This window comes from Panthera onca, chromosome F1, assembly GCF_046562875.1.
Source record: "Panthera onca isolate mPanOnc1 chromosome F1, mPanOnc1 haplotype 2, whole genome shotgun sequence".
NCBI lineage: Eukaryota > Metazoa > Chordata > Mammalia > Carnivora > Felidae > Panthera > Panthera onca.
Window position 1 is genome coordinate 10,911,722 of NC_138355.1, and position 26,018 is coordinate 10,937,739.

General features: G+C 38.7%; 1 protein-coding gene across 2 annotated transcripts in view; it reads right to left on the reverse strand.

The window, feature by feature from the left end:
- WDR64 (WD repeat domain 64) overlaps positions 1 to 26,018 on the reverse strand; it is a 140,229-nt gene that overhangs the window by 50,060 nt on the left and 64,151 nt on the right. The gene's annotated exons all lie outside the window — the stretch shown is intronic.

A 26,018-nucleotide genomic window follows, 5' to 3' on the forward strand; every position in this document is an offset into this window, starting at 1 on the left:
TGGAGTTTGGTGAGTTCTTTATAGATTTTGGATACTAGCCCTTTGTACGATATGTCATTCGCAAATATCTTTTCCCATTCCATTGGTTACCTTTTAGTTTTGTTGGTTGTTTCCTTTGCTGTGCAGAAGCCTTTATCTTGATGAGGTCCCAATTGTTCATTTTTGCTTTTAATTCCCTTGCCTTTGGAGATATGTCAAGTAAGAAATTGCTGCAGCTGAGGTCAGAGAGGTTTTTCCTGCCTTCTCCTCTAGGGTTTTGATGGTTTCCTGTCTCACATTCAGGTCCTTTATCCATTTTGAGTTTATTTTTGTGGATGGTGTAAGAAAGTGATCCAGGTTCATTCTTCTGCATGTTGCTGTCCAGTTCTCCCAGCACCATTTGTTAAAGAGACTGTCTTTTTTCCATTGGATGTTCTTTCCTGCTTTGTTAAAGATGAGTTGGCCATAATTTTGTGGGTCCAATTCTGGAGTCTCTATTGTATTCTATTGGTCTATGTGTCTGTTTTTGTGCCAATACCATGCTGTCTTGATGATTACAGCTTTCTAGTAGGGGCTAAAGTCTGGGATTGTGATGCCTCTGCTTCGGTCTTCTCCTTCAATATTACTTTGGCTATTCAGGGTCTTTTGTGGTTCCATACAAATTTTAGGATTGCTTGTTCTAGCTTTGAGAAGAATGCTAGTGCAATTTTGATTGCGATTGCATTGAATGTGTAGATAGCTTTGGGTAGTATTGACATTTTAACAATATTTATTCTTCCAATCCATGAGCATGGGATGTTTTTCCATTTCTTTATATCTTCTTCAATTTCCTTCCTAAACTTTCTATAGTTTTCAGCATACAGATCTTTTTCATCTTTGGTTAGGTTTATTCCTAGGTATTTTATGCTTCTTGGTGCAATTGTGAATGGGATCAGTTTCTTTATTTGTCTTTCTGTTTCATTATTGGTTTATAAGAATGCAACTGATTTCTGTACATTGATTTTGTATCCTGCAAGTTTGCTGAATTCATGTATCAGTTCTAGAAGACTTTTGGTGGAGTCTATCAGGTTTTCCATGTATAATATCATGTAATCTGCAAAAAGTGAAAGCTTGATTTCATCTTTGCCAATTTTGATGGCTTTGATTTCCTTTTGTTGTCTGATTGCTGATGCTAACACTTCCAACACTATGTTAAACAACAGCAGGGAGAGTGGACACCCTGTCGTGTTCCTGATCTCAGTGGGAAAACTCTCAGGTTTTCCCCATTGAGGATGATGTTAGCTGTGGGCTTTTCATAAGTGACTTTTATGATGTTTAACTATGTTCCTTCTATCCCGACTTTCTTGAGGGTTTTTATTAAGAAGCAATGATGAATTTTGTCAAATGCTTTTTTCTTTTCTTTTATTAATGTGATGTATCATGTTGATTAATTTTCAAATGTTGGACCAGCCCTGCATCCCAGGAATGAATCCCACTTGATCATGGTGAATGATTCTTTTTATGTGCTGTTGAATTCGATTTGCTAGTATCTTATTTGCTTTGCCATATTCATTCTCCATATTCATTCTCCATATTCATTAGGGATATTGGCCTGTAGTTCTCTTTTTTTGCTGGGTCTCTGGTTTAGGAATCAAAGTAATGCTGGCTTCATAGAATGAGTCTGGAAGTTTTCCTTCCCTTTCTATTTTTTGGAACAGCTTGAGAATGAAAGGTATTATCTTTGCTTTATATGTCTGGTAGATTTCCCCAGGGAAGCCATCTGGTCCTGGACTCTTATTTGTTGGGAGATTTTTGATAACTGGTTCAATTTCTTCGCTGGTTTTGGGTCTGTTCAAGTTTTCTATTTCCTCCTGATTGAGTTTTGGAAGTGTGTGGGTGTTTAGGAATTTGTCCATTTCTTCCAGGTTGCCCAGTTTGTTGGCATATAATTTTTCATAGTATTCCCTGATAATTGTTTGTATTCCTGAGGGATTAGTTGTAATAATTCCATTTTCATTCATGATTTTATCTATTTGGGTCCTCTCACTATTCTTTTTGAGAAGTCTGGCTAGAGGTTTATCAATTTTGTTTATTTTTTCAAAAAACCAACTCTTGGTTTCATTGATCTGCTGTACAGTTTTTTTTAGATTCTATATTGTTTATTTCTCCTCTGATCTTTATTATTTATCTTCTTCTGCTGGGTTTGGGGTGTTTTTGCTGTTCTGCTTCTATTTCCTTTAGGTGTGCTGTTAGATTTTGTAGTTGGGATTTTTCTTGTTTCTTGAGATAGGCCTGGATTGCAATGTATTTTCCTCTCAGGACTGCCTTTGCTGCATCCCAAAGCGTTTGGGTTGTTGTATTTTCATTTTCATTTGTTTCCATATATTTTTAAATTTCTTCTCTAATTGCCTGGTTGACCCATTCATTCTTTAGTAGGGTGTTCTTTAACCTCCATGCTTTTGGAGGTTTTCCAGGCTTTTTCCTGTGTTTGATTTCAAGCTTCATAGCATTGTGGTCTGAAAGTATGCATGGTATGATCTCAATTCTTGTATACTTATGAAGGGCTGTTTTGTGACCCAGTATGTGATCTATCTTGGAGAATGTTCCATGTGCACTCGAGAAGAAAGTATATTCTGTTGCTTTGGGATGCAGAGTTCTAAATATATCTGTGAAGTCCATCTGATCCAATGTATCATTCAGGCCCCTTGTTTCTTTATTGACCATGTGTCTAGATGATCTATACATTTCTGTAAGTGGGGTGTTAAAGTCTCCTGCAATTACCACATTTTTATCGATAAGGTTGCTTATGTTTGTGAGTAATTGTTTTATATATTTGGGGGCTCCTGTATTCGGTGCATAGACATTTATATTGTTAGCTCTTTCTGATGGATAGACCCCGTAATTATTATATAATTCCCTTCTTCATCTCTTGTTACAGCCTTTAATTTAAAGTCTAGTTTGTCTGATATAAGTATGGCTACTCCAGCTTTCTTTTGACTTCCAGTAGCATGATAAATAGTTCTCCATCCCCTCACTTTCAATCTGAAGGCGTCCTCAGGTCTAAAATGAGTCTCATGTAGACAGCAAATAGATGGGTCTTGTTTTTTTATCCATTCTGATACCCTGTAGAAGACTTATATTTTAGATGGAGGGTTTCACATTGCTCTTTCATGACTTAAGAAGATAAACCATCTTACTAAATGAGGTTTCTAAGAACATCCCCCTCCTGCTGCCCACGGATGAAAGTATTATAGAAAGCAGTTTAGGGATGGTATAGATATAGTGGGAGTGTGGGGAATAGGTTATTCAAGCTCTCCTTTGAGAAAGAAAAGAGAATTACATAATTACTCAAACAGAGCTCGAATTGATATAAAAGAATAGAAAGGACAATAAAGTACAAATTCAGCAAAAGTAGGTCAAATTTACCCTTTGTCATTTGAGATAACTGGTCTGTCTTAGTCTTATTAATTATTCTGTCTTTGTAAGCAAGTTACAGTGTGATTGAATTTCAGAAATAAGTTTGATTTGGTCAAAGTTACATTTTCTAGCATGCATCCTTAAATAACATTTTCACTTTACAATAGTTACTATTAACCTAATCATTTGGAATATTTGTTGAGCAAATGAATAATTATTATAAGAACTACCTATGAAGTAAGTAGTTTCGTTAATAGGGATATACTGTCTTCTTATTTGAGACACTTGTAAGTGAGTTAAAGGAGCTCAAAACTTCACTGTTGCAAAGGCAATTTGATTCTTATATGTAGGAGCATAAAGTTGTCTAAGTCATGTGATTTAGGGAACACTGGTAAGGAGTTTTGCCTCAAATGCATACACTTTGTAGGCCAGTGTTACTCAGAACTTGTACAGTTGGAAGTTACTTCCTTTGTTCTAGTAAAAACACAAATTTGGGAGAGGGTAGCTAGAACATTGAACCTTATCAGTCTTTTGTATCATAAGGTAAATGAGTATAATGGACTATTTATGAATTTAGGTTCAGAGCCCAGAATAAGAGACAAGTAGGAGAAAAACCTAAAAGTGAAACTGAGGAGTGCCAAAGAAATTTATCTCTATTCAAATTGTTTCTGATTGTATTGCTTTCACCAAGATGCATTCCTGGGTGGCAGGCTTTTTACTATATGTGTATCTGTTCTGCATTGTGGTTGCTAAAAAGAACAAGGGAATGAGGCAAAAGAGGATCTGCGTTTCAGTTATAGCCCATCACTTAAATCCCTTGAGCCTCTGTTTTCTTGATTCTACAACAGACATATAACATATAGCACTCTGCACCTCACTGAATTGATGTGAACATGCTTTCAAATCTGTAATGTTTTCTATAGACTCATTCTGTTTTCTTTTTTTGTGTTTCTCTCTTCTTTAGTGTTCTGTTCTTCAGGTTTTTTGTGTGGTTTCAGGGAAGTGGTGACTGCTGGGCTGGCTGATCATGCTGCAGTCTCAGGGCTCTCTGCTGCCCACTCCCTCATGTTGCCTCTGTTACCCTCACACTAGATTGCTCCCAATTTCTAAAACCCTCCTTCTTTTTCTGGTCTCTGCACACCACATACTTTTCTTATCCTCTACAATTTCCTTTCAACACCCTCTATTGTGTAGTTAACTGCTACTCTTTCCTCAAATCTGTCATAAAGAGAATTAAGGAGTCACAGTTCAGTAAGTTTATGCCCTGAGGAGTCATTTCTTCTCCAAACACTGAGAAATAGTAGAAAAAATATTAAAGAAGAGAGAGAGAGAAAGTAAAAGAAATAACAAGGCTTCAAAGCAAGAGACATATCACTATGGATCCAAACAAGAGGGGAGCAGGACCAGAAGCACCTCAGTGCTCCAAGGCAGAACATGTCAGTGAAACTGAGAAGCAATAGGCTGTGCTTTACTTTCTTTTTTTTTTTTTTTCAATATATGAAGTTTATTGTCAAATTAGTTTCCATACAACACCCAGTGCTCATCCCAACAGGTGCCCTCCTCAATACCCATCACCCACCCTCCCTGCCCTCCCACCCCCCATCAACCCTCAGTTTGTTCTAACTTTTTAAGAGTCTCTTATGCTTTGGCTCTTTCCCACTCTAACCTCCTTTTTTTTTTTTCCTTCCCCTTCCCCATGGGTTCCTGTTAAGTTTCTCAGGATCCACATAAGAGTGAACACATATGGTATCTGCCTTTCTCTGTATGGCTTATTTCACTTAGCATCACACTCTCCAGTTCCATCCACGTTGCTACAAAGGGCCATATTTCATTCTTTCTCATTGCCAGGTAGTACTCCATTGTGTATATAAACCACGATTTCTTTATCCATTCATCAGGTGATGGACATTTAGGCTCTTTCCATAATTTGGCTATTGTTGAGAGTGCTGCTGTAAACATTGGGGTACAAGTGCCCCCATGCATCAGTACTCCTGTATCCCTTGGGTAAATTCCTAGCAGTGCTACTGCTGAGTCATAAGGTAGGTCTATTTTTAATTTTTTGAGGAACCTCCACACTAACCTCTTTTTTGTGCTCTACTTTCATCTGGAGGTATAGTGTTGAGAAAACTGGGAGACCGGGGACAGAGGGGGACACTGATTTCTGACCTGGAACTAAACCAAGACTACTTCTGGCTCAGGAACTAGACCTATTTCTAGACTGGATCCCAAGGGGACAGGTGGGGAAAGGCTATAGATACAGAGGAGTGAGCATACAGACACATGTGCCAGTGTGTGCACACATACACAGAGCCCTAAATATGTAAAAGGAACTATAATTTTTAGAAAAACTTAGAAAAGGATATCCTTATGCACTTAAGAGTTGAAAAATATTTCTTCAATAAGCAAAGAAAGCATGAGCCATAAAAGATGGATACATTTAACTGAATTAGAATAAAATATCTCTGTTCAACCAAGGCAACAATCCCAAAGCCACAGAGGGTAGCAACAAGTCCAATGGTCATTGGTCAAGTTGGATAAATATGTGATACACATACGATAGAATACTGCATAGCTGTTAAAATAAATGAGCTAAAGCCATATGTTATAACACGGATAAATCTCAGCATATAGTGGTGAGTGGAAAAAAGGAAATTTCTGTAGGATCTATTCACTATATTTATAAAGAACATTGAAACATGCAAAATAAAACTGTCTACAGTTTAGGGACACTTATATGTGTACTACTGGCATAAAAACATAGCACTTGTTCAAAATGAAAAAAAAAAAAAAAACAACCAAAAACCAAAAAGCAAAAGGTCAACTTCTTTGGTCACCCTCCTAGCTCTAGATGCCCATAATATCTGTATACAGTAATAGCAATTAGAGATTGTCATATGATGTCATATGCCATATGATGATTTACTCAGTTGCCTTCTCTACTAAACTGTGACTTGCTTAAGGGAGAAACCATGTGCTATTTGATTGTTTTCTCAGTGTCTTCTGTGTTCTCTGTAGTTAGGTTGGTTACTTAGCTGGGTTTTGGTCTGCTCACTTGCTTATTCTCTGTCTTGGTCCAGACCTTGAAGGAATTTATAATGTTGCAGCACTGTGTAGGCAGTCAGTACGCTGTAATCGGATAAATCAATTAATAAGCGGGGTAACGTCAGAAAACATAATTCATTGGCTCTGTTTTTAGGTGGTTTTAATGTATTAGCTACTTTGGAGGAAAGGAGGGTAGTGTTATCAATTAGGCTCTAGAATCTGTCGATTCTAGTTCTCTTCTCTATTCATTTCCCTCAGGGTGGACAGTGTTCCTGTGGCCAGTGTTAGTGCCTCAAAGCCTGAGAGACAGAAGTGGAGCCAGTTTGGGCCTGAAGGGGATTAGGAAGGGCAGCATTTCAGAAAGAGACTGAGCTGCTGTAGAAAGAAAATAATCTGAGAGGATAGGTGGCTTCAACTAGAGAAGCCCTTGGATGCAGAATGCAGTATTTATAAATTATAAATTAAATATTATTACATATCTGTCTAACACAGAGATTACAAAAAATATTCACCTTCTAGTAGCATTAAAAATAATGATTTTCAGGGGCACCTGGGTGGCTCAGTTGGTTAAGTGTCTGATTCTTGGTTTCAGCTCAGGTCATGATCTCAATGTTCATGAGTTCAAGCCTCACATCAGGCTCCGTGCTGACAGCATGAAACCAGCTTTGGATTTTTTGTCTCCCTCTCTCTCTGTCCCTCCCCCAACCATGCTTGCGCACACTGTCTCTCTTAAAAATAAATAAACTTTTTTTAAAAAAAAGACAGTTTAAAAAATAATAAAATGATTTTCAAACAAATTGGGAATGCAGGGGTTCAGTGACAGGATTTTTTTTAACACCAGGAAAAATTGAATTGCAAGGCTGCAAGTCTTTGAGGATAAAGTTACTCATCCCCAGATATGAAAGAGAAGGACAATAGGAAGGCCTCCCCTGAAGCTTTGTGAGGAAAATTAATAAATAATGATAAAGTAAAAATTTTTGGAAACTCTTCATGTGTCTGAGCCAGGAGTGAGGATTGTTTTGATTCAACCAGGTTTTTGGTCTTTTCTTGCAAACTCGATGCCAATCACTATTATCCAAACACATTAATAAACTCTTCTTTTTTTTTTCTTGATGGGTGTTTATTACAGAGTGACTAGAGCAGAATATCAGATGTGTAGACATTGGTTTTGGATACACAGAAAAAGGATTGTAAAAAGGTGCAAAACCAACATGATATGCATGATTCCTTATACAGCAAATAACTCTGGAACTCTGAGCTAGCTGCCTCAGAAACAAAAGATCAGTAGAAGCACTATTCCTCCTGTTCTTGGACAGACCCTCATCGAGGCAGGAGAGTAGATATGACACATGACATTATCATGCATTGTAAGGGCTATATTTGAATAGACGTTGGAACAATTGTGGGATACTAACACTTGTATTAGTAGAAGTCTTTAGAATTGCAGTGTCATTTAATAGAGGGAGGGACATGGGGAATTCAGCATTTTTGATTTGTCAAGGGAAGCTGGGATTTTGCCAGCCTTCCTAATTTTACCTAATGTCTACAAGAGGTTAATTAGGTTTTAGACCCCAAATGAATCAATTAGGGTTACATTATTTTACATAGGAAGAGCCTAAAGATCTCTGATATTATGACTCTTTTGAGGGCTAACACAGTATTATAGACAAATACTATATTTGAAAGCAGGGGTATGTATAAGAGTGCAATAGAAATGGTAGGCATTCAATGTTGATTGTGTAGCGAATTCAATGCAAAAATGTATTTTTTTAAGCTCTTCCAGATAACAAGAAGAAAAAAAAATTCCTACGTGTAACTAAAACTGTTGATTCTGTTATCTTGTTCTCACATTTTTCCTGTGTGATAACTGGCAAAACGGAAATGAAATGAGGACACCCAGCATGCCTTTAAAAATTAACTTTTTAATTACCACGTTATTATATGTGCCTGGTAGAAAGTTTCAAACAGTACAAAACCCAGAGTACCCTTTCCCACCTACCCACTCCTTCTGGGATCTCCAGTTCAACTTCTTAGGTTAATCACTGTTGGGAGATATCGCCTCTGAAGGCAGAAAACTCAGTGGAATCCTCTTTCACCATTTACTAGCTGTGTGACGTTGGCCAAATCTCTTAACATCTCTGAGCCTTAGTTTTTACATTTGTAAGGGAGATTATATCGGAACCTGTCTCACAGAGTTGTCACAAACGTTAAATGAGGTCATATATAGAAAGAGCTTACATCAATATGAGGGCATATTTACTGAAATGTACTTCATTCTTTTTAATGGCTGTATAGTATTCTGTTGTATGAATGCTCCATAATTTATTTTAATTAGTTTCCAACTGATAGAATTATGCTTATTTCCTTTATTTTCTTTTAGTAAAGTGATAGTGAACCTCCTTGCACATGTAATTTTTCATAGTAGTCTAAACATACCTGTTTGATAAATTCCAGAAATGGAATTTTTGTGTCAAAGGGTATGAGTGTTTTAAGTTTTGTTAGATTGCCAAAGTCAACCTTGCTTTTTGAGAAGATTACAATTTGATGACTTCCTGATTTCAAGTTGCAAAACCAGCTTTCATAATTTACTCCAGTTCTGTAAGAGAACTGAACTTGATGTTTTTGTCATTCCTAGGTTTTGCCATCAAAGATTTTTGGAAGTTTTGCCTTATTTACTCAACTAGATTTTTAACTCCCTTTGGGCAGAGATTATATCAAAAGATGTTTAATCACAGGGCCTGATACAGTATTAGACACTTAGCAGGGGATCGCATATTATTGCTTGATTCATATAGACACAGTAGGAAGTCAAGATTTCCAGGAGGATAGCTTTGAGATACATCCAGTTTACCAGCCAAAGAACAATGTCAGGCTTTTGCAAGAATTACATTTACTAAGGAATGAAAGTTAATGGCAACTGTATACCCAGAGAGCTACCTTAGGTAGACAGTAGTGAATATGTGTGTGTGCACATGCAAATGTGTGTGTGTATTTGTGCAAGTGGTCTGGTGGGCAAGGGGGTGGGGTGAAGAGGGAATAGTCCCAAAGGGCAAAACTCAGAAGCTCATAGCCCATCTTAAGCAAACGTGTAATGACAACAAAGTGTCCCAGGTTATACAAATAGAGAGTGACAGCCACAAACGGAAGGAAGTTTCATGTAGGGGCTGGTTCTCCACTGTTTTGTGGGGCACATTGTCTCCCATCAGTCAGAACTATCAACAGGGCCTTTTGAAGATGTTCGATGAACTATTCTGGGATTAGAGACAGAAAGAAGGCAAGACGTGTACGTAAGCAAAAAGCTTTCAGACTCTTCAGACTGCTTCAGACTCTTCAAGTTGAGTCTGAATCCCAAAGCATGAGTCCCTTTCTCTTAGTTTGTATTTTTTCTTTACAGTTGGTCACTAAGGTTTTACTAGCTAAGGATTCCTAACATATATTGATCTTCCCCAGAAAAATTTCCAACAGTCTGCTCTGAGGACAGATTAGAGGCAAGTAACTCTTCCTCCTGAGGATGTTGCAAATCACAGTTTACCCAAAATGGAATGTCCCAAGCAGCAAAGGAAGGACAGAAGGTGACAAAATGCTGACAGTAGTAAAATCTGGCTCTTAATCATGGATGCTTCCAGTTATCCAAAAAGTAGGGGGAAAAAACCCAACTGGAATTTACATCATATAGAATAATCTCATACAAGAAAAAAAGCATAAGGAGTAAAAACCAGAAAAGAGTTCTGATTTTTATGAGTTAAGGGTAACATATTTTTAAAGGTCAGCTTTTCCTCCTATCCCTGGGTCTGTTTCAAGGACCCACATTTCTTATTCACCAAAGAGAGATGAACTCCAGTTTTCTCTTGGTGAAAGCTTCATGGAGGATGTGATATTGCACTGACATCTAAAGGCTCAGTAGAACAGCTGAGTATGGGAGGAAAGCATCTACAGACACAGGCAGGAAAGCATAAAGACTTTGGGGAAGGGCTGGGTGAAGTTTAGACTATCTGAATACAAGTAAGTAGCAACAAAACTAGAAAAGGTATCTGGTTCCAGACCATGAAGAGAAAACTAGAAAAGAGAATCTGAACTTTATTTATAAGGCATGAGGTGGCTTTGATGATATGTAAGAAAGTTAAGTAGGTAAGAGGATGATCAACATGACAGTGTAATATTCGGATGATGGGGAGATGGGAAGGACTGAAGCAGGAGGACCACAAGTGCCTTCTCATGTGACTACGTAACTGGGAGCCTCTCAGTGGGTCTGCACGAAGGCCATATCTGTGGGAAGAAGAATGAGGCACCCGATATGAAAAACATTGCAGAGGCTTGGAGACTGGCCAATGTGAGGGGTTAGAGAGTCAGAAGGTTTAAAAGTGACTTTGAAGTTGGTCATTGTTCTGTGGGGAACAGATGCTATCATTAACAGCTAGAAGAAGACCAGAAGTCAGGAAAAGGAGATTTGACGTGGGAAATTAATTCAGTTTTAGATAAGCAGGAATTTTGGAAAGGATAAATAAGAACCAAACGGTCCTTTAAGGAACCTTGAAGATAGAGACGTTGAGTGTAAGAAGAGAACTGATGCGACAAGGGTCTTGATGGTGCAGGGTTAGACTAAGAGAACGAAAGTAGGGATTTGATTCAGGAAGGAAGAGAAATTTTTGGCTTTGGGCAGGAGGAAAAGAGAGAAAGTAGCTAAAAAAACAGAAAAACACAAATATTTTGAGGTGGGTAAGATGGAAGTTAATGAAGCGACTCAACATTGTCAGCTTAGTAGAAGATGAGGTAGCTTGTGGAGCGTGAGAGCCATGTCAGGGGCTCAAGGAGAGTAGATTTTGTTTAACCTCATGTAGAATTGACAGGTGTTCAGCATGAGATGAATATAAATGACTGAGTAGCATGAGAAGCATGGGCTTTTGGAAAGCCTCACCCTGTTCCATGCCACATACCACACCCATAATCTACCCCTGTGTGGCCGCAGAGGAGGCTCAGGACAAAAGCAGGTAGATCAATACAAGTCCTGTCCCCACTATGGAGAATGGGGAGCACCCGTCTTTCTGATAACTGCTGATGTTAATGGTGGGGGGGGGGGTGCTGGTTACATACCAGGCACTGTGTGCGTGCTCCTTACCTTATCTCATTGCATCATCCTCACATCAATCCTATGAGGAAGGTATTCTATTACGCTTCTCAGCAATCTCAAATAACTCATCCAAGGTCACACCACCTATAACTGTCAGAGTCACTCTTCAATTTAGGTCTGCTAGGTTTTGGAGGCCATTCTCTTAGCCATGCTGCCTGGGAGCAAGACAGTAGTGTCCTCGTCACTTAGGACAGGATCTTAGACAAGGTCAGGAATAAGATGGCATCTAGCCAGACTGCAGGCCAAGCAGGCAACCCCTCTGCTTGGTTTGACATTATGCACCTGGCACCTGACTTCAGGACATTGACTCTTGCTCTAAGGCACACTCCCAGTCGAGTCAAGCTGCGCCTTTTCTCAGGTTTCTTCATATCACTTCCAAAGTGAAAATTAAAAAAAAGAAAAAAAGCAACTGTTAAACACCCATTTGCAATCTGTTAGAAGTCATCAAAGCATGTATATTTCTCTCCTCATAGCAAAAAGAAGAAAAATAACCTTTGGTATCTAGACTGTGCTTGAGAAAGCTGACCACCATGTTTCCCACTTTTTGTTTCTTCCTGCATCTGTCAGGGTTCATCAGCTCTTCAGGAGCAGGAGGTGTGGCTCAGTGGCTAAATGCTTGAGCTCTGTGACCAGAAATACAATTTTAACATCTGCAGAAGAAAACAATATCTGGGTGGAAAGTCTGCAGAACTAGGAGGAAGGATGAAAATCTGCTGCAAGGGCTTCGCAAAAGGCATGTCATAGGCACGTGACTGGCCAGTCATTTATTTTATTTTGTTACTATTTTTCTTAAATGTTTCTTTTTTGAGAGAGAGAGAGAGAGAGAGAGAGAGAGAATCTTTTTTTTATTTAACTTTATTTTTTATTTTTTAAAATTTACATCCAAAATTAGTTAGTATATAGTGAAACAATGATTTCAGTAGATTCCTTAATGCCCCTTACCCATTTAGCCCATCCTGCCTCCCACAACCCCTCTAGCAACCCTCAGTTTCTTCTCCATATTTATGAGTCTCTTTTGTTTTGTCCCCCTCCCTGTTTTTATATTATTTTTGTTTCCCTTCCCTTATGTTCATCTGTTTTGTCTCTTAAAGTCCTCATATGAGTGAAGTCATATGATTTTTCTCTTTCTCTGACTGACTAATTTCACTTAACATAATACCCTCCAGTTCCATCCACGTAGTTGCAAATGGCAAGATTTCATTCTTTTTGATTGCCGAGTAATACTCCATTGTATATATATACCACATTTTCTTTATCCATTCATACATCGATGGACATTTGGGCTCTTTCCATACTTTGTCTATTGTTGATAGTGCTGCTATAAACCTGGGGGTCCATGTGTCCCTTCGAAACAGCACATCTGTATCCCTTGGATAAATGCCTAGTACTGCAGTTGCTGGGTCATTGGGTAGTTCTATTTTTAGTTTTTTTTTTTTTTCTATTTTTAGTTTTTTGAGAAATCTCCATACTGTTTTCCAGAGTGGCTGCACCAGCTTGCATTCCCACCAACAATGCAAAAGAGATCCTCTTTCTCTGCATCCTCGCCAACATCTGTTGTTGCCTGAGTTGTTAATTTTAGCCATTCTGACAGGTGTAAGGTAGTATCTTACTGTGGTTTTGATTTGTATTTCCCTGATGATGAGTTATGTTGAGCATTTTTTTATGTGTCGGTTGGCCATCTGGATGTCTTCTTTGGAAAAGTGTCTATTCATGTCTTTTGCCCATTTCTTCACTAGATTATTTGTTTTTTGGGTGTTGAGTTTGATAAGTTCTTTGTAGATTTTGGATACTAACCCTTTATCTGATATGTCTTTTGGAAATATCTTCTCCCATTCTGTCAGTTGCCTTTTAGTTTTGCTGATTGTTTCCTTCGCTGTGCAGAAGCTTTTTATTTTGATGAGGTCCCAGTAGTTCATTTTTGCTTTTGTTTCCCTTGCCTTTGGAGATGTGTTGAGTAAGAAATTGCTGTGGGCAAGATCAAAGAGGTTTTTGCCTGCTTTCTCCTCGAGGATTTTGATGGCTTCCTGTCTTACATTTAGGTCTTTCATCCATTTTGAGTTTATTTTTATGTATGGTGTAAGAAAGTGGTCCAGGTTCATTCTTCTTCATGTCGCTGTCCAGTTTTCCCAACACCACTTGAAGACTGTCTTTATTCCATTGGATATTCTTTCCTGCTTTGTCAAAGATTAGTTGGCCATACGTTTGTGGGTCCATTTCTGGGTTCTCTATTCTATTCCATTGATCTGAGGGTCTGTTCTTCTGCCAGTGCCATACTATCTTGATGATTACAGCTTTGTAGTATAGCTTGAAGTCTGGGATTGTGATACCTCCAGCTTTGGTTTTCTTTTTCAAGATTGCTTTGCCTATTCGGGGTCTTTTCTGGTTCCATACAAATTTTAGGATTATTTGTTCTAGCTCTGTGAAGAATACTGATGTTACTTTGATAGGGATCGCATTGAATATGTAGATTGCTTTGGGTAAGATCGACATTTTCACAGTATTTGTTCTTCCTATCCAGGAGCATGGAATCTTTTTCCATTTCTTTGTGTCTTCTTCAATTTCTTTCATCAGTTTTCTATAGTTTTCTGTGTATAGATTTTTCACCTCTTTGGTTAGATTTATTCCTAGGTATTTTACGGGTTTTGGTGCAATTGTAAATGGGATCGATTCCTTGATTTCTCTTTCTGTTGCTTCATTGATGGTGTTCAGAAATGCAACCGATTTCTACACGTTGATTTTATATCCTGCAACTTTGCTGAATTCATGAATCAGTTCTAGCAGTTTTTTGGTGGAATCTTTTGGGTTTTCCATATAAAGTATCACGTCATCAGCGAAGAGTGAAAGTGTGACCTCCTCCTGGCTGATTTGGATGCCTTTTATTTCTTTGTGTTGTCTGCAGAGGCTAAGACTTCCAATACTATGTTGAATAACAGTGGTGACAGTGGACATCCCTGTCTTGTTCCTGACTTTAGGGGGAAAAGCTCTCAGTTTTTCCCCATTGAGGATGATAATAGCATTGGGTCGCTCGTATATGGCTTTTATCATCTCGAGGTATGATCCTTCTATCCCTACTTTCTTGAGGGTTTTTATCAATAAAGATGCTGTATTTTGTCAAATGCTTTCTCTGCATCTATTGAGAGGATCATATGGTTCTTGTCCTTTCTTTTATTGATGTGATGAATCATGTTGTTTTGCGGATATTGAACCAGTGCGCGCGAGAGAATCTTAAGCAGGCTTCACATTCAGTGCAAGCCTGACTCAGGGCTTGATTCCATGACCCTGGGATCATGACCTGAGCCCTAATCAAGAGTCAGAAACTTAGCAGACTGAAGCCACCCAGGCGCCCCTGGCTGGTGATTTATTAAAGCTTGATGGGTTGAAAACTAGTTTATATGAAGCAATTTGAAGGAATGCTAGATGTTTAAAAATATGCTATTTTTGCTGTAATTAATGATATTACTACTAGAAATGATGATGGCAGCTCTAGAAAAAACACGTATGGGCCGAATTTGGTGTTCTCTCTGGCTAAATTGCTCATTTCTCAGATCTTTGTGGGGCTGGCTCTTCTGGTCATCCTGGGTTCAGTTTTTCTGTCACCTCTTCAGAGGTGATTTTCAGTCACATGACATGATTGTAATTTCTTTTCATTAGAATACTTACCATGCTATTTTCCTGTTTATTTGCTACTTCGTTTGACTCTCTCTTCCCCAGAATGTCAATGTCCTGTGAAAAGGGCCTTATCTGACTCATTCAGTGCTCCCTTCTCTAGAAGCCAGAGCAGTACCTGTCACATAATAGATGCTCAAGAAATAAATGCTTCCTGAATAAGTAATGAATGAGATCATTTAATTTTTATAATAACCCTGTAGGCAAAAATACACTTTACACATGAATAACCGTGTGGAAAGATATCAAGTAATTTGCCCAGTGAAGCTGCTGGGGTGTTTGAATGAGCATCATAATGTTAATACACCTGTTACGCTTACAAGAAACGGGAAATCTAATCGCTTATGTCTCTTCACCTCTAGACATGAATGGCCTAAATATTTGCTAGACAGGTATCTTTGTTGTCTTTAATTTCTCTAGAGGGGACTCCAGTTCTCAATTCATAACGTGGTTTAATTTTAGTGCCTCAAAACCTTCACTGTCTTTCCAGTACCATTAATTTTTTTAATGTAATTAAAATTAAAAATAGTTTCCTTATAAAAGCAGTACTTACTGTAAAAAATAGGTAAGAAAAAAACACGAAAAAAAATAATCCATTCACAATTTGGCATGCAGGTAATTACAACATCTTGTTAATCACCCCTGGTAATGTATGATAGACAAAGAAATGTTTTAAAATAAAATAATTTCTTACATGCTTTTCATTATATTTCCCAATGTTTACCTAACGTTTAGGTATTTTCCCATCAGTGTTCATCTATATAACACTGAAAGTCTGTATGATATTACTATGATGTGAAAGGACACATCACAACTTACTGAATGAAGGGGAGGGATTGGGGATGTAGGGGGTCACAAGGTACAAACTTCCAGGAACAAGATACATAAGCCACAATGACTGTCGCTGACACTGCCGTGTGATGTGTGTGGAAGTTGTAAAGAGAGTAGATCCTGAGAGCTGTCATCACAGGGAAAGAATTTATTTTCTTTCTTTCTTTTAGTTTTTTCTATCTACATGAGATGGTGCATGCTCACTAAACTTACTGTGGTAACCATTTCACAATATGTGTAAGTCAAACCATTATGCTGTGTACCCTAAACTTATGCAGTACTGTGTATCAATTATATTCAATAACACTGGAGAGCAAACAAACAAGTAAATAAAATAACTTACTGAATCAAAGCCCTATTTTTAGATTTTTGAATTTCTCACTCTCCTTCCCATACCTCTCTTTTTTTTCTTTCCTTCCTTCTTTTTTTTTAAATTTTTTTAAATGTTTATTTATTTTTGAGACAGAGAGAGACAGAGCATGAACAAGGGAGGGTCAGAGAGCGAGGGAGACACAGAATCTGAAGCAGGCTCCAGGCTCTGAGCTGTCAGCACAGAGCCCGACCCGGGGCTCGAACTCACGGACTGTGAGATCATGACTTGAGCCGAAGTCGGCCGCTTAACCGACTGAGCCACCCAGGCACCCCACTTTCCTTCCTTCTTAAATCAGCGTACAAGCAACAGTGCAATGAACATCCTGTTTTATGGGTCTTTGGACACTTATCTGATTATTACATTAGAATAAATGCCTAGGGGTGCCTCAGTGGCTTAGTCAGTTAAGCCTTCAACTTGATTTCGGCTCAGATCATGATCTCATGTTTCATGGGATCAAGCCCCACGTCAGGCTCTGTGTTGATGGCTCAGAGCCTGCTTGGGATGGTTTCTCTCTCTCTCTGCCCCTCTCCCACTCGCTTTCTTTCTCTCCCTCAAAATAAATAAATAGACATTTTAAAAAAGAAGAAGAAATGCCTAAAAGTTTATTTGTTCAAGGATCTTATTCCAGTTTTTGTTATTTTTGTTGCATTTTTGCTCTCTGCTAATCTGTATTTAACATTTTTAAAAATGTATAGGGCAACTGTTTAGGGTTGGGACAGCTGGGATAGACTATATTTAGCCACTAAGTAGCTATGTGACCTTGGGTAAGTTACTTAGGTCTCATTTGCCTTTATACATACAAAATTATGATAATTACTTTATAGGGCTGTTATTAGCATCAAGTGAGTTGAGTATGTAAAATATGTACCACAGTGTCTGGCACTTGGTGAACATTTGATAAATGGTAATTATTATAATTCACAGAAAGTTTAAATGTTTACATAGTCATATTTCTTTTTCTTTCTTTTTCTTTTTTTTTTTAGGTTGTAGCAAAATGTGCTTGTTTTTTTTAAATATGAAATTTATTGTCAAATTGGTTTCCATACAACACCCAGTGCTCATCCCAACAGGTGCCCTCCTCAAAGCCCATCACCCACCCTCCCCTCCCTCCCACCCTCCCATCAACCCTCAGTTTATTCTCAGTTTTTCAGAGTCTCTTATGGTTTGGCTCTCTCCCTCTCTCTTTTTTTTTCCTCCTTCCACTCCCTCATGGTCTTCTGTAAAGTTTCTCAGGATCCACATAAGAGTGAAAGCATACGGTATCTGTCTTTCTCTGTATGACTTATTTCACTTAGCATAACACTCTCAAGTTGCATCCATGTTGCTACCAAAGGTCATATTGCATTCTTTCTCATTGCCAAGCAGTATTCCATTGTGTATATAAACCACAATTTCTTTATCCATTCATCAGTTGGTGGACATTTAGTCACTTTCCATAATTTGGCTATTGTTGAAAGTGCTGCTACAAACATTGGGGTACAAGTGCCCCTATGCATCAGCACTCCTTTATCCCTTGGGTAAATTCTTAGCAGTGCTATTGCTGGGTCATAGGGTAGAACTATTTTTAATTTTTTGAGGAACCTCCGACTGTTTTCCAGAGTGGCTGTACCAGTTTGCATTCCCACCAACACTGCAAGAGGGTTTCCGTTTCTCTACATCCTCTCCAACATCTATAGGCTCCTGATTTGTTCATTTTAGCCACTCTGACCAGCGTGAGGTGGTATCTCAGTGTGGTTTTGATTTGTATTTCGCTGATGAGGAGTGATGTTGAGCATCTTTTCATGTGCCTTTTGGCCACCTGGATGTCTTCTTTGGAGAAGTGTCTATTCATGTTTTTTGCCCATTTCTTCACTGGATTACTTGTCTTTCGGGTGTGGAGTTTGGGGGAGTTCTTTATAGATTTTGGATACTAGCCCTTTGTCTGATACGTCATTCGCAAATATCTTTTCCCATTCCTTTGGTTGCCTTTTAGTTTTGTTGATTGTTTCTTTTGCAGTGCAGAAGCTTTGTATCTTGATGAGGTCCCAATTGTTCATTTTTGCTTTTAATTCCCTTGCCTTTGGAGATGTGTCAAGTAAGAAGTTGCTGCAGCTGAGGTCAGAGATGTTTTCTCCTGCTTTCTCTTCTAGGGTTTTGGTGGTTTCCCCCTGAGATCAAGAACACAACAGGGATGTCCACTCTCACTGCTGTTGTTTAACATAGTGTTGGAAGTGCTAGCATCAGCAAACAGACAACTAAAGGAAATCAAAGCCATCAAAATTGGCAAAGATGAAGTCAAGCTTTCACTTTTTGCAGATGACATGATATTATACATGGAAAATCCGATAGACTCCACCAAAAGTCTGCTAGAACTGATACATGAATTCAGCAATCTTGCAGGATACAAAATCAATGTACAGAAATCAATTGCATTCTTATAAACCAATAATGAAACAACAGAAAGACAAATAAAGAAACTGATCCCATTCACAATTGCACCAAGAAGCATAAAATACCTAGGAATAAACCTAAGCAAAGATGTAAAAGATCTGTATGCTGAAAACTATAGAAAGCTTATGAAGGAAATTGAAGAAGATATAAAGAAATGGAAAAATACTCCGTGCCCATGGATTGGAAGAATAAATATTGTTAAAATGTCAATACTACCTAAAGCTATCTACACATTCAATGCAATCCCAATCAAAACTGCACCAGCATTCTTCTCGAAGCTAGAACAAGCAATCCTAAAATTCATATGGAACCACAAAAGGCCCCGAATAGCCAAAGTAATTTTGGAGAAGAAGATCAAAGCGGGAGGCATCACAATCCCAGACTTTAGCCTCTGCTACAAAGCTGTAATCATCAACACAGCATGGTATTGGCACAAAAACAGACACATAGACCAATGGAATAGAATGGAGACTCCAGAGTTAGACCTACAAAAGTATGGCCAACTAATCCTTGACAAAGTAGGAAAGAATATCCAATGGAAAAAAGACAGTCCCTTTAACAAATGGTGCTGGAAGAGCTGGACAGCAACATGCAGAAGAATGAAACTAGACCACCTTCTTACAACATTCACAAAAATAAACTCAAAATAGATAAAGGACCTGAACGTGAGACAGGAAACCACCATATTTATTTTTCTGTAGTCACAGGTCCTATGCTTAGGAATTACTCTAAGGTTATAGGAATATTCACCTGTATTTTCTTCTGGAAAATCACAGAACTTCTATGTTTTTATATTTTACATGTAAGATCTTTAATGTGTATGGGATATTTTGCTGTTCATTATGAAGGGATCATCTAATTATATATATTTTTTCCTTATATGGTTAATCAGTTTTCCCAACATTTAATGAACTACCATCATCCTCAAAGACTTGGGTTGCTATTTTTATAATATACAAAATTCCCACACACACATGAATTCATTCTCGCCTTTTTTGTTTCATGGATGTGTCTAACTCGTTCTGCATTTAATACTGCTTTGTTTTATTTATTGCAACTTTTAGAATATGTGTTGGGGTGCCTGGGTGGTTCAGTTGGTTAAGGATCTGACTTCAGCTCAGGTCATGATCTCACTGCTCATGAGTTTGAGTCCTACATTGGGCTCTAGGCTGACAGCTCAGAGCCTGGAGCCTGTTGAGGATTCTGTGTCTCCCTCTGTGTCTGCCCCTCCCGCATTCATGCTCTGTCTGTCTCTCTCTCAAAAATAAATAAACATTAAAAAATAAAAAAAGAGTATGTGTTAATATCTGACAGAGGAAGAAATGCTGGCTTATAATGATATTTTCCAAAGTTTCTAAGATACTCTTGTATATCAGTATTTTGACATTAACACTAAACCGCAAACTGATGCTTAAAATAATCATGAATGCATTAAAAAATAATAGCATTAAAAATTGTTCAATTTGATGGAGAATATCTTTTATAGTACCCTATTCCCATGCAGAAAACATAGCATATACCTTTGTTCATGTTCTTCAATAAAAGTACTTCAGAAAACCTAATTATCTTAATATTAATGGTGAATATCGCTTGTTAAGATTATTTCTAGGTATTTCACAATTTTTGCTCTCGTGAATGCTATCTCTTTGACCATTGTGGTTATTGCTCTTACATAGAAATTTATTTATTTTTTAGAAATTGCTATTGTCACAAACCACCTTACTGAACAATCTGCTCTTAAAATTTTAAACTGATTTTGTGTGTCAACTATCTTCAATTTAAAAAATTTAAGACCTGAGAGGAGGAAGATGGCAGTGTAGGAGGACGCTGGGCTCACCGTGTCCTGCTGATCACTTAGATTCCACCCACACCTGCCTAAATAACCCAGAAAACCACCAGAAGATGAGCAGAATGGATTCTCTGGAGCCAAGTGTAGACCAGAGGCTCACAGAAGAGGGTAGGAAGGGTGGAGAGGCGGTGCATGCTACACAGACTGGCGGGAGGGAGCCGGGGCAGAGGGGCAGCCCGCCAGTGAAGCAGAGCCCCTGAGCCTGGCTTGCAAAAGTGGAGGGGCTGGACAGAGTATGTTTGGACAGCAAGTGGGACTTAACATCTGGAAGGTTATAAGCTAACAGCTCTGCTCGGAGAGCAGGAGGGCTGGAGGACAACAGGAGGGAGAGTTGTTGAACCCAGACAACAGAGCTCAGCTTGGTGGGGAACAAAGGCGCTCGCCAGTGCCATCTCCCTTGCCCATCCCCCAGCCAAAATCCCCAAGGGAACCAGTTCCTGTCAGGGAACTTGCTTGCACCGAGAAAACACCCATCGCTGAGCTTCTGTGGATCCATCTCTCCAGCGGTGGGTCTGACTCACTCCCAGTGCCCCAGGGCCCCTCCTGAAGTGGATCACCAAAGGAAAAACGAGCTGAGCCTGCCCCTCCCGCCCCTGTGCACCTTGCCGATCCACCCCAGCTAATACACAAGATCCCCAGCACCACAAGCCTGGCAGTGTGCAAGTAGCCCAGATGGGCCACGCCACCCCACACTGAATCCTGCCCCTAGGAGAGGGGAAGAGAAGGTACACACCAGTCTGACTGTGGCCCCAGTGGTGGGCTGGGGGCAGACATCAGGTCTGACTGCAGCCCAGACCACCAATGCAAGTTATTCAAGACAGCACAGGGGAAGTGCCCTGCAGTTCCACACCACTCCAGGGACTATCCAAAATGACTAAAGGGAAGAATTCCCCTCAAAAGAATCTCCAGGAAATAACGACAGCTAACAAACTGATCAAAAAAGGATTTAAACAATATAACAGAAAGTGAATTTAGAATAATAGTCATAAAATTAATCGCTGGGCTTGAAAACAGTATAGAGGACAGCAGAGAATCTATTGCTACAGAGATCAAGGGACTAAGGAATAGCCAGGAGGAGCTAAAAAATGCTATAAATGAGCTGCAAAATAAAATGGAGACAGCCACAGCTTGGATTGAAGAGGCAGAGGAGAGAATAGGTGAACTAGAAGATAAAATTATGGAAAAAGAGGAAGCTGAGAAAAAGAGAGATACAAAAATCCAGGAGTATGAGGGGAAAATTAGAGAACTAAGTGATGCACTAAAGAGAAATAATATATGCATAATTGGTATCCCAGAGGAGGAAGAGAGAGGGAAAGGTGCTGAAGATGTACTTGAAGAAATAATAGCTGAGAACTTCCCTGATCTGGGGAAGGAAAAAGTCATTGAAATCCAAGAGGCACAGAGAACTCCCTTCAGACGTAACTTGAGTCGATCTTCTGCACGACATATCATAGTGAAACTGGCAAAATACAAGGATAAAGAGAAAATTCTGAAAGCAGCTAGGGATAAACATGCTCTAACATATAAAAGGAGACTGATAAGACTTGTGACGGATCTCTACTGAAACTTGGCAGGCCAGGAAGGAATGGAGGAAATCTTCAATGTGATGAACAGAAAAAATATGCAGCCGAGAATTCTTTATCCAGCAAGTCTGTCATTTAGAATAGAAGGAGAGATAAAGGTCTTCCCAAACAAACAAAAACTGAAGGAATTCATCACCATTAAACCAGCCCTACAAGATCCTAAGGGGGATCCTGTGAGACAAAGTACCAGAGACATTGCTACAAGCATGAAACCTACAGACATCACAATGACTCTAAACTCATATCTTTCTATAATAACACTGAATGTAAATGGACTAAATGCACCAGTCAAAAGACATAGGGTATCAGAATGGATAAAAAACAAGACCCATCTATTTGCTGTCTACAAGAGACTCATTTTAGACCTGAGGACACCTTCAGATTGAAAGTGAGGGGATGGAGAACTATTTATCATGCTACTGGAAGTCAAAAGAGAGCTGGAGTAGCCATACTTATATCAGACAGACCAGACTTTAAATTAAAGGCTGTAACAAGAGATGAAGAAGGACATTATATAGTAATTACAGGGTCTATCCATCAGAAAGAGCTAACAATTATAAATGTCTATGTGCCAAATACGGGAGCTCCCAAATATTAAAACAATTACTCACAAACATAAGCAACCTTATTGATAAAAATGTGATAATTGCAGGAGACTTTAACACCCCACTTACAGAAACGTATAGATCATCTAGACACACGGTCAATAAAGAAACAAGGGCCCTGAATGATACATTGGATCTGATGGACTTCACAGATATATTTAGAATTCAGCATCCCAAAGCAACAGAATATACTTTCTTCTCCAGTGCACATGGAACATTCTCCAAGATAGATCACATACTGGGTCACAAAACAGCCCTTCATAAGTATACAAGAATTGAGATCATACCATGCATACTTTCAGACCACGATGCTATGAAGCTTGAAATCAACCACAGGAAAAAGTCTGGAAAACCTCCAAAAGCATGGAGTTTAAAGAACGCCCTACTAAATAATGAATGGGTCAACCAGGCAATTAGAGAAAAAATTAAAAAAATATATGGAAACAAACAAAAATGAAAATACAACAATCCAAATGCTTTGGGATGCAGCGAAGGCAGTCCTAAGAGGAAAATACATTACAATCCAGGCCTATCTCAAGAAACAAGAAAAATCCCAATACAAAATCTAACAGCACACCTAAAGGAAATAGAAGCAGAACAGCAAAGAAACCGTAAACCCAGCAGAAGAAGAGAAATAATAAAGATCAGAGCAGAAATAAACAATATAGAATCTAAAAAAACTGTAGAGCAGATCAATGAAACCAAGAGTTGGTTTTTTGAAAGAATAAACAAAATTGATAAACCTCTAGCCAGGCTTCTCAAAAAGAATACCTATCCTTCTCAAGCTGTTCCAAAAAATAGAAAGGGAAGGAAAACTTCCAGACTCATTCTATGAAGCCAGCATTACTTTGATTCCTAAACCAGACAGAGACCCAGTAAAAAAGAGAACTACAGGCCAATATCCCTGGTGAATATGCATGCAAAAATTCTCAATAAGATACTAGCAAATCGAATTCAACAGCATATAAAAAGAATATTTCACCATGATCAAGTGGGATTCATTCCTGGGATGCAGGGCTGGTTCAACATTCACAAATCAATCAACGTGATACATCACATTAATAAAAGAAAAGATAAGAACCATATGATCCCATCAATCAATGCAGAAAAAGCATTTGACAAAATTCAACATAATTTCTTAATAAAAACCCTCCAGAAAGTCGGAATAGAAGGAACATACTTAAACATCATAAAAGCCATTTATGAAAAGCCCACAGCTAACATCATCCTCAATGGGGAAAAACTGAGAGCTTTCCCCCTGAGATCAGGAACACGACAGGGATGTCCACTCTCACCGCTGTTGTTTAACATAGTGTTGGAAGTGCTAGCATCAGCAATCAGACAAAAAAAGGAAATCAAAGCCATCAAAATTGGCAAAGCTGCAGTTAAGCTTTCACTTTTTGCAGATGACATGATATTATACATGGAAAATCCGATAGACTCTACCAAAAGTCTGCTAGAACTGATACATGAATTCAGCAAAGTTGCAGGATACAAAATCGATGTACAGAAATCAGTTGCATTCTTATACACTAATAATGAAGCAACAGAAAGACAAATAAAGAAACTGATCCCATTCACGATTGCACGAAGAAGCATAAATACCTAGGAATAAACCTAAGCAAAGATGTAAAAGATCTGTAATGCTGAAAACTATAGAAAGCTTATGAAGGAAATTGAAGAAGATATAAATAAATGAAAAAACATTACGTGCTCATGGGTTGGAAAAATAAATATTGTCAAAATGTCAATACTACCCAAAACTATCTACACATTCAATGCAATCCCGATCAAAACTGCACCAGCATTCTTCTCGAAGCTAGAACAAGCAATCCTAAAATTTGGAACCACAAAAGTCCCCGAATAGCCAAAGTAATTTTGAAGAAGACCAATGCAGGAGGCATCACAATCCCGGACTTTAGCCCCTACTACAAAGCTGTAATCATCAAGACAGCATGGTATTGGCACAAAAACAGACACATAGACCAATGGAATAGAATGGAGACTCCAAAGTGGGACCCACAAAAGTATGGCCAACTCATCTTTGACAAAGTAGGAAAGAATATTCAATGGAAAAAAACTGTCTCTTTAACAAATGGTGCCGGGAGAACTGGACAGCAACATGCAGAAGAATGAAACTAGACCACTTTCTCACACCATTCACAAAAATAAACTCAAAATGGATGAAGGACCTGAATGTGAGACAGGAAACCATCAAAGCCCTAGAGGAGAAAACAGGAAAAGATCTCTCTGACCTCAGCCATAGCAATTTCTTACTTGACACATCCTCAAAGGCAAGGGAATTAAAAGCAAAAATGAACTACTGGGACCTCATCAAGATACAAAGCTTCTGCACAGCAAAGGAAACAACCAACAAAACTAAAAAATAACCAACGGAATGGGAAAAGATATTTGCAAATGACATATCGGACAAAGGGCTAGTATCCAAAATCTATAAAGAGCTCACCAAACTCCACACCCGAAAGACACATAATCCAGTGAGGAAATGGGAAGAAAACATGAATAGACACTTCTCTAAAGAAGACATCCAGATGTCCAACAGGCACATGAAAAGATGCTCAACATCACTCCTCATCAGCGAAATACAAATCAAAACCACACTCAGATATCACCTCACACCAGTCAGAGTGGCCAAAATGAACAAATCAGGAGACTATAGATGCTGGCGAGGATGTGGAGAAACAGGAACCCTCTTGCACTGGTGGTGGGAATGCAAATTGGTGCAGCCACTCTGGAAAACAGTCGGAGGTTCCTCAAAAAATTGAAAATAGACCTACCCTATGACCCAGCAATAGCACTGCTAGGAATTTACCCAAGAGATACAGGAGTACTGATGCATAGGGGCACTTGTACCCCAATGTTTATAGCAGCACTCTCAACAATAGCCAAATTATGGAAAGTGCCTAAATGTCCACCAACTGATGAATGGATAAAGAAATTGTGGTTTATATACACAATGGAGTACTACATGGCAATGAGAAAGAATGAAATATGGCCCTTTGTAGCAACGTGGATGGAACTAGAGAGTGTGATGCTAAGTGAAATAAGCCATACAGAGAAAGACAGATACCATATGTGTTCACTCTTATGTGGATCCTGAGAAACTTAACAGGAA